This window comes from Rhamphochromis sp. 'chilingali' (genome assembly GCF_963969265.1).
Source record: "Rhamphochromis sp. 'chilingali' genome assembly, chromosome: 1".
Classification (NCBI taxonomy): Eukaryota; Metazoa; Chordata; class Actinopteri; order Cichliformes; family Cichlidae; genus Rhamphochromis; species Rhamphochromis sp. 'chilingali'.
Genome location: NC_137929.1, coordinates 19,474,168 through 19,483,105, shown reverse-complemented (window position 1 = coordinate 19,483,105; position 8,938 = coordinate 19,474,168). Strand labels below are relative to the sequence as shown.

At 39.1% G+C, this 8,938-nt stretch overlaps 1 long non-coding RNA gene across 2 annotated transcripts; it reads left to right on the top strand.

Moving 5' to 3' along the window:
- The first annotated feature begins 1,669 nt into the window (after nucleotides 1-1,669).
- On the top strand, nucleotides 1,670-4,847 carry LOC308405044. Of its 2 annotated transcripts, XR_013973257.1 has the most exons (4): nucleotides 1,670-1,872; nucleotides 3,398-3,579; nucleotides 3,678-4,094; nucleotides 4,752-4,847. It is a non-coding gene; the product is annotated as an uncharacterized lncRNA (long non-coding RNA). The 2 variants fall into 2 exon arrangements; XR_013973258.1 differs by lacking the exon at nucleotides 4,752-4,847 and having other exon boundaries at nucleotides 3,678-4,449.
- Nucleotides 4,848-8,938: the final 4,091 nt, after the last annotated feature.

Genomic DNA, 8,938 nt, shown 5'->3' with positions numbered 1-8,938 from the left:
ATGGGGATATTGAAGTGTATAAGATAAAGCCATAAACATGTGTATCCGAGTCTTCTATCAAAAGTTACAGCAAGATCTATGAAGTTGATGAAAAACGCTTTCTTTCGCGCATGTTTATGGCTTTATCTTATAGAACTCAATATCCCCGTGCTGGGCAAACAGGTTTTAAAGCTGTTTGAGCTAAGATTTTCAAGTTATTCACATAATGAAAACCTATACTTTGTGTCTGGCGAGAACTCCATTCAAATGCATGTAATAGCGAGTAACGCACTAACATGGTGAAATAAAGAGTTTTTTCATTAACTTCATAGATCCTTCCGCCTGTGGGCCCCCCTCCTATCTGTAACTATCAAAACTCTCATATTCTAAAACTATCATCTCATATCAAAACTATCATAATCACATTATCTGACTTTATCAGTTATGACAATGAGAAACGATAAACAATTTGGCAAATAAATGACTTATAATTGTTCTTACCTGGTCCAGATGATCCACAGCCCCTTTGGATTTGTTATAATCCAGGATGATGTGGGGCTTTCTCTTCCCAGAGTCCTGGACTTGTAGCTCACGGTGCCTGGTGCCCAATAAGACAACATTTTTTCTTTGCTTGGGGATGTAGGAAACCACAGCCTTATCCCCCTTGTAGCGACCTGGACGGGAGAGACGATTATCGAATCTTACTGCCCGATTAATTTGCTCAAATCTTTTTTTTTGACATGGTAGCAGGAAACAGAAGAGCCCTGTCTCCCCATCCCACAGGCTTGTTGTCGTTTCATGTGAGACCTGTACAGGCCAGCCAGCATCACAAGCCCCATGTAAGCCTGCAACTCCTCCTCATCTATGTCCTTCCAGTCTTTTACTGACCTGTTGCCCTGCAGGTTGGTGAAATGCAGGATTAGCTGCATAATGTCCTCTGCAAAAAAAAGATGGAAAGTGCACACAGGGCTGCTGATCCTATGAATTGCATAATGGGTTGGTCCTGGGGTTAAAATGGGAGGAGGAAAAATGGCAGGACCTCTTCGTGTGTGGGTTGCCACATGATTTCTCCATTTTTAGATCTCCACTGGCCATCCTCCAGTCTTGTCTCTTCCTCCTGCTCTTCTTCCTCCTTCTCCTTCTCCTCCTCCGCACATGAGCTGCAAAGCTCCTCGGTGCCTGGCAAAAATTCTTCTTCGCTGTCAGAAGTATCTCCACTGCTTGTGGAGAGTGCAAAACTGCAGCAACAGCCTCCTCTAAACTGAGTGCACGCTTCATTGTGTCTGTGCAGAAATGACCACTCAGACCAGGCTGCAAAGTATTCTCATAGACTTCAAAGGTGCACCTGAATAAACATGCTACACCATATCCAATAAGAGAGAGGAGGCACACTCTTGATCAAGAAAAAACATAAACGCACGCCTTTGATCTCTCCCCCCCCCCCCTCTCTCTCTCTCTCACACACACACACACACACACACACACACACACACACACACACACACACACACACACACACACACACACACACAATACCATTTTATGGTGGTTAGCTGTTTTATTGTCATGCATTTTACAAGGTAAGATAACCATGTCCTGCATTCAAAACCACTGAAAATGTCTATGGTGGTGCTGTGCCTAATATTGTGCTGGTGTATGCTGGGTAATGGCACAGCTAGCGACTGGGTGACTTTATTCACCCGCTTCGGCTGTTATCAGTCCATACAATTGGGCGTTATTAGCACAAATCAGTCCCATAGATATGGACCAGCTCCTGCTAGATTGTTCAGAAGGTTGTTATCATCCATCCAGATGGAGGATCACTAACAGGAGCGTGGGAAGACTCCAGAATTCACTCTGGCTGGAATCCGGTGGATACAGCAGTGTTTACAGGTAAGACCGTTTAAACGGACAGCATTTATAGAACGACTATTAAAAGTCAGCGAGTGTCAATAATGTTAATGTGCTTATGTTAGTAATACACCGAGTGCTAATATAACAGCTTTAAGATGCATTTGTAGATGTTATTACGTGTTTTACCGTCTTTATGGTGCTAGCTTAAAGTTACGGTGTAAACGTTAGCTTATATTGGAGTAAAGCTGTTACTGTTTAAACGATGTTAGCACAGAAATATTAGCTTCTGTTATGACTGACGAAGTTACTAGTTAATAAAGTTTCCAGTAAACTGTTTAATCGCAGCCACAGATTGACAGCAAATATCTCGATTAGCTTCAGTGCATCTGTAATAAATATGTGCAAGTTTCAGTGCTTCGTTTAAACTGTATGATACTTATACTGACCCAGGGTCAATGTAAAATACAATCCTAGCTGTGTGAACAAAGCCTGGCTCCTTTAATCCTGCATGAAAAACCTCAGGATGCAGGCTATTATTACTCTTTCCTGCTGGCACACCTGTCACACCTGAGAGTCAGCTAGAAACGTACAGTGACGTGGACATCATGCAAAGACTGCCAGACTCTGTAATACTGCAAATGATCAGTGACTCAAGTTAACACTAAACTTTAAACAGCACCTCTGTGTCTCTGTGTGCTGAACATTTAGGATTGAGTCAGGCTGCATCTGTGTTAGTCCTCTGACAGACTGGTGACCTGTCCAGGTGTGCTCTACCTATGACTACTGGGACAGGCTCTAGCTCCTGTAATAGAAATTTTCTGTTATTCTCATTTAAAGTATTTAAGTGCTTATGACACTGTTATAGACTGTTCAGTGAAAGGTTCTAAAACTAGATGAACTTACTTCAGCAGTTTGAGAAAACAACTCCCTTTACAGGTGCTGATAAGGCCAAGGGCACAAAACAGCATAACCACTGATCCGTTAGGTTTCATAGCGAGACACGTGAAGTGTGGTAGGATCAGTTTGTAACTTCCTCCCTCTTCCTTGGAATGCATAAAGGAGTAGGAGCACAACTTCTGTGGCAGAGCTGACATGACTGAACTGTAATGTTTGATGTGTGTTTGCTCTCCTGTGCGCAGTAATAAATAGCTTGATCACAGCTCTTTCTGTGTTGCAGACTTTATTTAAAAAATTCCACGACACCCCCCACCCCACTGAATTGAATATTCAAAAGACATTTGTTTAAATAGTTCTAGAAATCTGAGCTGTTGGTGTGTCCTTGGATTGTGTGGTAATAATATTAGAGCCTGCAATCTTTCTTACTGAATCTCTACTATGAGTCATGTTACCTGAGATTAATTCTATGTTTACCTGTCAGCCTGGACGAATGTGCTGTGTGAAGGAAATTAAATTAAATCAGATCTGAACTGCGTACATTTAAGGAATCTGTTCATATTTAATTGAAATATGAACCAGTGTTTTTTTTGATTGCTGATTCCAAGATAGTCTTTGTGGAAATCCTCTTTGGCTTTTTGTTATTTTAATTCTCTTTTATGTTTTCCAGAACAGTTCTCCACAGTCACTGTCCACATGGGTCAGTGGGACCAAGAAGCACTCTGCTAATGTGTGGACTCTGACCAGCAACATCCAGCAAGACCCAGACAGCGTTTTCTATCTCCCAGCTGGAGGTTTTGGGTTGTCAGTGACTGGAGAGTCAGATTTTTGTTGAGCTTCACACTTGCAGAGGTAAGTCAGTTTGCAGAGATCCCTCCTACCCTGGCTTTTATGTGCTAGATTTCTTATCTGAAACAGTAATATTTCAGTGACTGCTGCTTATACCACAGGTTAATACACGCTACTGATCCCTGATAGGAGATCCAACAAAGAAGCCTGGTGGATGTTTGTTTACAGTCTGATGATGGGACATCATGCTCTGCATCTTCAAAGTTTGTCTCTTGATTATTATTCATACCCAGTAATGTGAAGTATGCTCATATCTACTATAACTGAACCAACCTGGTGCTCTTCATTTATGGAGGCTGTTGAGTCTGAATGTTGGATGTTGTGTATCTCGTGTTCTCTGGGCTTTGTTGTCCTCAGTCTTTTTGCAGGATCAGAAAGCAAAACCAGGAGGCGCGTAAATGTTTCTTCTCCATGATGTTTCTTCAAATGTTTCTTCTGGATGATGATAAGACTGTGACACGGGATGCCACCTTTGGTCTTGTGATGAAGCAAAGCTCAGGAAGAAGTGTGATTAAATGGTACCCACATGTGTGCTGCTGAGAAGGATGTACAGGGGCACCTGCAGCCAAATCCAAGCTTCAGCTTAGTTGTAGTTGCAGAATGCTATAGGACTGAGACATCTAAGGCATCAAATGTTTGATTAAACAGAAGAAAAAGAGAAGTTTTTTCCCTATAATTATCACTTCTTAAAATCTGTAGCAACTTCAAGTCTTTCAGCATGCTGAGCATGCTCAGAATGTGACAATATATTTTTGTTCAATATTTAATTTCTTTCAGTTGCAATAGTTAAATGAAAAAAAAAAAATATTCTTATAATTTAGCAAACGAATTTATCAAAAAATATATATATACATATATCTGTATTAGTTTTAATAAATTAGAATAGAATAGAATAGAATAGAATAGAATTCAACTTTATTGTCATTGCACATGCACAGGTACAGGGCAACGAAATGCAGTGCATGCAATTAATGCGAAATTAATTTGACACCTGTATTGAAAATACCATATTGTATTCATATAGAATCAGTATGGTATCATTGTTTGTCTGCTCACTGATTGTTGAAACTAAGAGCTAGTTTGATCTGTTTAGATCTAAAGTATCCAAAGTTGAGCTCTAATGTTTCTTCACCCCTGTGTGTGTGATATGTGATTCCTACATGCTGGCAGAGCAGCAGTTTGTGCTCACAGATGGTGACGGTGTGGAGAGACGGTGGTGTTTCCTCAGAAGAACCAGCAGAGTCACAAAGGACACCAGTCCATCTCACAGCCTTGACTTGCTGACTGATGTTCGTCTGCACTGCACAGAGGAAATCAACTGACCGAGGTTTGTCCAGTGACGTGTTATGAAATGTATATTTGTTTTATGCTTACAGATATGTTTTTCTAGACAGAGGCTCTGCAGAGGTTAGACAAAGCAGAGAAAATATGTGCTTGTAACAGTGAGAAACGCATTGTCTTGGCGAAAGAAAGCGTTTTTGAACAACTTCATATAAATCGCTGTAACTTTTGATAGAGGACTCAGACAAACATGTTTATGGCTTTATCCTATAGAACTCATTATCCCCGTGCCGGGCAAACAGGTTTTGCAGCCGTTTGAGCTAAGATTTTAAAATTATTCACATAATGAAAACCTATACTTTGTCTCAGGCGAGTTTCCCATTCAAATGCATGTAACAGTGAGAAACGCATTGTCTTGGCGAAAGAAAGCGTTTTTGAACAACTTCATATAAATCGCTGTAACTTTTGATAGAGGACTCAGACAAACATGTTTATGGCTTTATCCTATAGAACTCATTATCCCCGTGCCGGGCAAACAGGTTTTGCAGCCGTTTGAGCTAAGATTTTAAAATTATTCACATAATGAAAACCTATACTTTGTCTCAGGCGAGTTTCCCATTCAAATGCATGTAACAGTGAGAAACGCATTGTCTTGGCGAAATAAAGCGTTTTTGAACAACTTCATATAAATCGCTGTAACTTTTGATAGAGGTCTCAGACAAACATGTTCATGGCTTTATCTTATAGAACTCAATATCCCCGTGCTGGGCAAACAGGTTTTGCAGCCGTTTGAGCTAAGATTTTAAAATTATTCACATAATGAAAACCTATACTTTGTCTCGGGCGAGTTTCCCATTCAAATGCATGTAACAGTGAGAAATGCATTGTCTTGGCGAAAGAAAGCGTTTTTGAACAACTTCATATAAATCGCTTTAACTTTTGATAGAGGACTCAGACAAACATGTTTATGGCTTTATCTTATAGAACTCAATATCTCCGTGCTGGGCAAACAGGTTTTGCAGCCGATTGAGCTAGGATTTTAAAATTATTCACATAATGAAAACCTATACTTTGTCTCAGGCGAGTTTCCCATTCAAATGCATGTAACAGTGAGAAACGCATTGTCTTGGCGAAAGAAAGAGGTTTTGCAGCCGTTTGAGCTAAGATTTTAAAATTATTCACATAATGAAAACCTATACTTTGTCTCAGGCGAGTTTCCCATTCAAATGCATGTAACAGTGAGAAACGCATTGTCTTGGCGAAATAAAGCGTTTTTGAACAACTTCATATAAATCGCTGTAACTTTTGATAGAGGTCTCAGACAAACATGTTCATGGCTTTATCTTATAGAACTCAATATCCCCGTGCTGGGCAAACAGGTTTTGCAGCCGTTTGAGCTAAGATTTTAAAATTATTCACATAATGAAAACCTATACTTTGTCTCGGGCGAGTTTCCCATTCAAATGCATGTAACAGTGAGAAACGCATTGTCTTGGCGAAAGAAAGCGTTTTTGAACAACTTCATATAAATCGCTGTAACTTTTGATAGAAGACTCAGACAAACATGTTCATGGCTTTATCTTATAAAACTCAATATCTCCGTGCTGGGCAAACAGGTTTTGCAGCCGTTTGAGCTAAGATTTTAAAATTATTCACATAATGAAAACCTATACTTTGTCTGAGGCGAGTTTCCCATTCAAATGCATGTAACAGTGAGAAACACTGTCTTGGCGAAAGAAAGCATTTTCGTACAACTTCATATAAATCGCTGTAACTTTTGATAGAAGACTCAGACAAACATGTTCATGGCTTTATCTTATAAAACTCAATATCTCCGTGCTGGGCAAACAGGTTTTGCAGCCGTTTGAGCTAAGATTTTAAAATTATTCACATAATGAAAACCTATACTTTGTCTGAGGCGAGTTTCCCATTCAAATGCATGTAACCGTGAGAAACGCATTGTCTTGGCGAAAGAAAGCGTTTTTGAACAACTTCATATAAATCGCTGTAACTTTTGATAGAAGACTCAGACAAACATGTTTATGGCTTTATCTTATAAAACTCAATATCTCCGTGCTGGGCAAACAGGTTTTGCAGCCGATTTAGCTAGGATTTTAAAATTATTCACATAATGAAAACCTATACTTTGTTTCAGGCGAGTTTCCCATTCAAATGCATGTAACAGTGAGAAACACACTGTCTTGGCGAAAGAAAGCATTTTCGTACAACTTCATATAAATCGCTGTAACTTTTGATAGAAGACTCAGACAAACATGTTTATGGCTTTATCTTATAGAACTCAATATCTCCGTGCTGGGCAAACAGGTTTTGCAGCCGTTTGAGCTAAGATTTTAAAATTATTCACATAATGAAAACCTATACTTTTTTTCAGGCGAGTTTCCCATTCAAATGCATGTAACAGTGAGAAACGCATTGTCTTGGCGAAAGAAAGCGTTTTTGAACAACTTCGTATAAATCGCTGTAACTTTTGATAGAAGACTCAGACACACATGTTTATGGCTTTATCTTATAAAACTCAATATCTCCGTGCTGGGCAAACAGGTTTTGCAGCCGATTGAGCTAGGATTTTAAAATTATTCACATAATGAAAACCTATACTTTGTCTCAGGCGAGTTTCCCATTCAAATGCATGTAACAGTGAGAAACGCATTGTCTTGGCGAAAGAAAGAGGTTTTGCAGCCGTTTGAGCTAAGATTTTAAAATTATTCACATAATGAAAACCTATACTTTGTCTCAGGCGAGTTTCCCATTCAAATGCATGTAACAGTGAGAAACGCATTGTCTTGGCGAAATAAAGCGTTTTTGAACAACTTCATATAAATCGCTGTAACTTTTGATAGAGGTCTCAGACAAACATGTTCATGGCTTTATCTTATAGAACTCAATATCCCCGTGCTGGGCAAACAGGTTTTGCAGCCGTTTGAGCTAAGATTTTAAAATTATTCACATAATGAAAACCTATACTTTGTCTCGGGCGAGTTTCCCATTCAAATGCATGTAACAGTGAGAAACGCATTGTCTTGGCGAAAGAAAGCGTTTTTGAACAACTTCATATAAATCGCTGTAACTTTTGATAGAAGACTCAGACAAACATGTTCATGGCTTTATCTTATAAAACTCAATATCTCCGTGCTGGGCAAACAGGTTTTGCAGCCGTTTGAGCTAAGATTTTAAAATTATTCACATAATGAAAACCTATACTTTGTCTGAGGCGAGTTTCCCATTCAAATGCATGTAACAGTGAGAAACACTGTCTTGGCGAAAGAAAGCATTTTCGTACAACTTCATATAAATCGCTGTAACTTTTGATAGAAGACTCAGACAAACATGTTCATGGCTTTATCTTATAAAACTCAATATCTCCGTGCTGGGCAAACAGGTTTTGCAGCCGTTTGAGCTAAGATTTTAAAATTATTCACATAATGAAAACCTATACTTTGTCTGAGGCGAGTTTCCCATTCAAATGCATGTAACCGTGAGAAACGCATTGTCTTGGCGAAAGAAAGCGTTTTTGAACAACTTCATATAAATCGCTGTAACTTTTGATAGAAGACTCAGACAAACATGTTTATGGCTTTATCTTATAAAACTCAATATCTCCGTGCTGGGCAAACAGGTTTTGCAGCCGATTTAGCTAGGATTTTAAAATTATTCACATAATGAAAACCTATACTTTGTTTCAGGCGAGTTTCCCATTCAAATGCATGTAACAGTGAGAAACACACTGTCTTGGCGAAAGAAAGCATTTTCGTACAACTTCATATAAATCGCTGTAACTTTTGATAGAAGACTCAGACAAACATGTTTATGGCTTTATCTTATAGAACTCAATATCTCCGTGCTGGGCAAACAGGTTTTGCAGCCGTTTGAGCTAAGATTTTAAAATTATTCACATAATGAAAACCTATACTTTTTTTCAGGCGAGTTTCCCATTCAAATGCATGTAACAGTGAGAAACGCATTGTCTTGGCGAAAGAAAGCGTTTTTGAACAACTTCGTATAAATCGCTGTAACTTTTGATAGAAGACTCAGACACACATGTTTATGGCTTTATCTTATA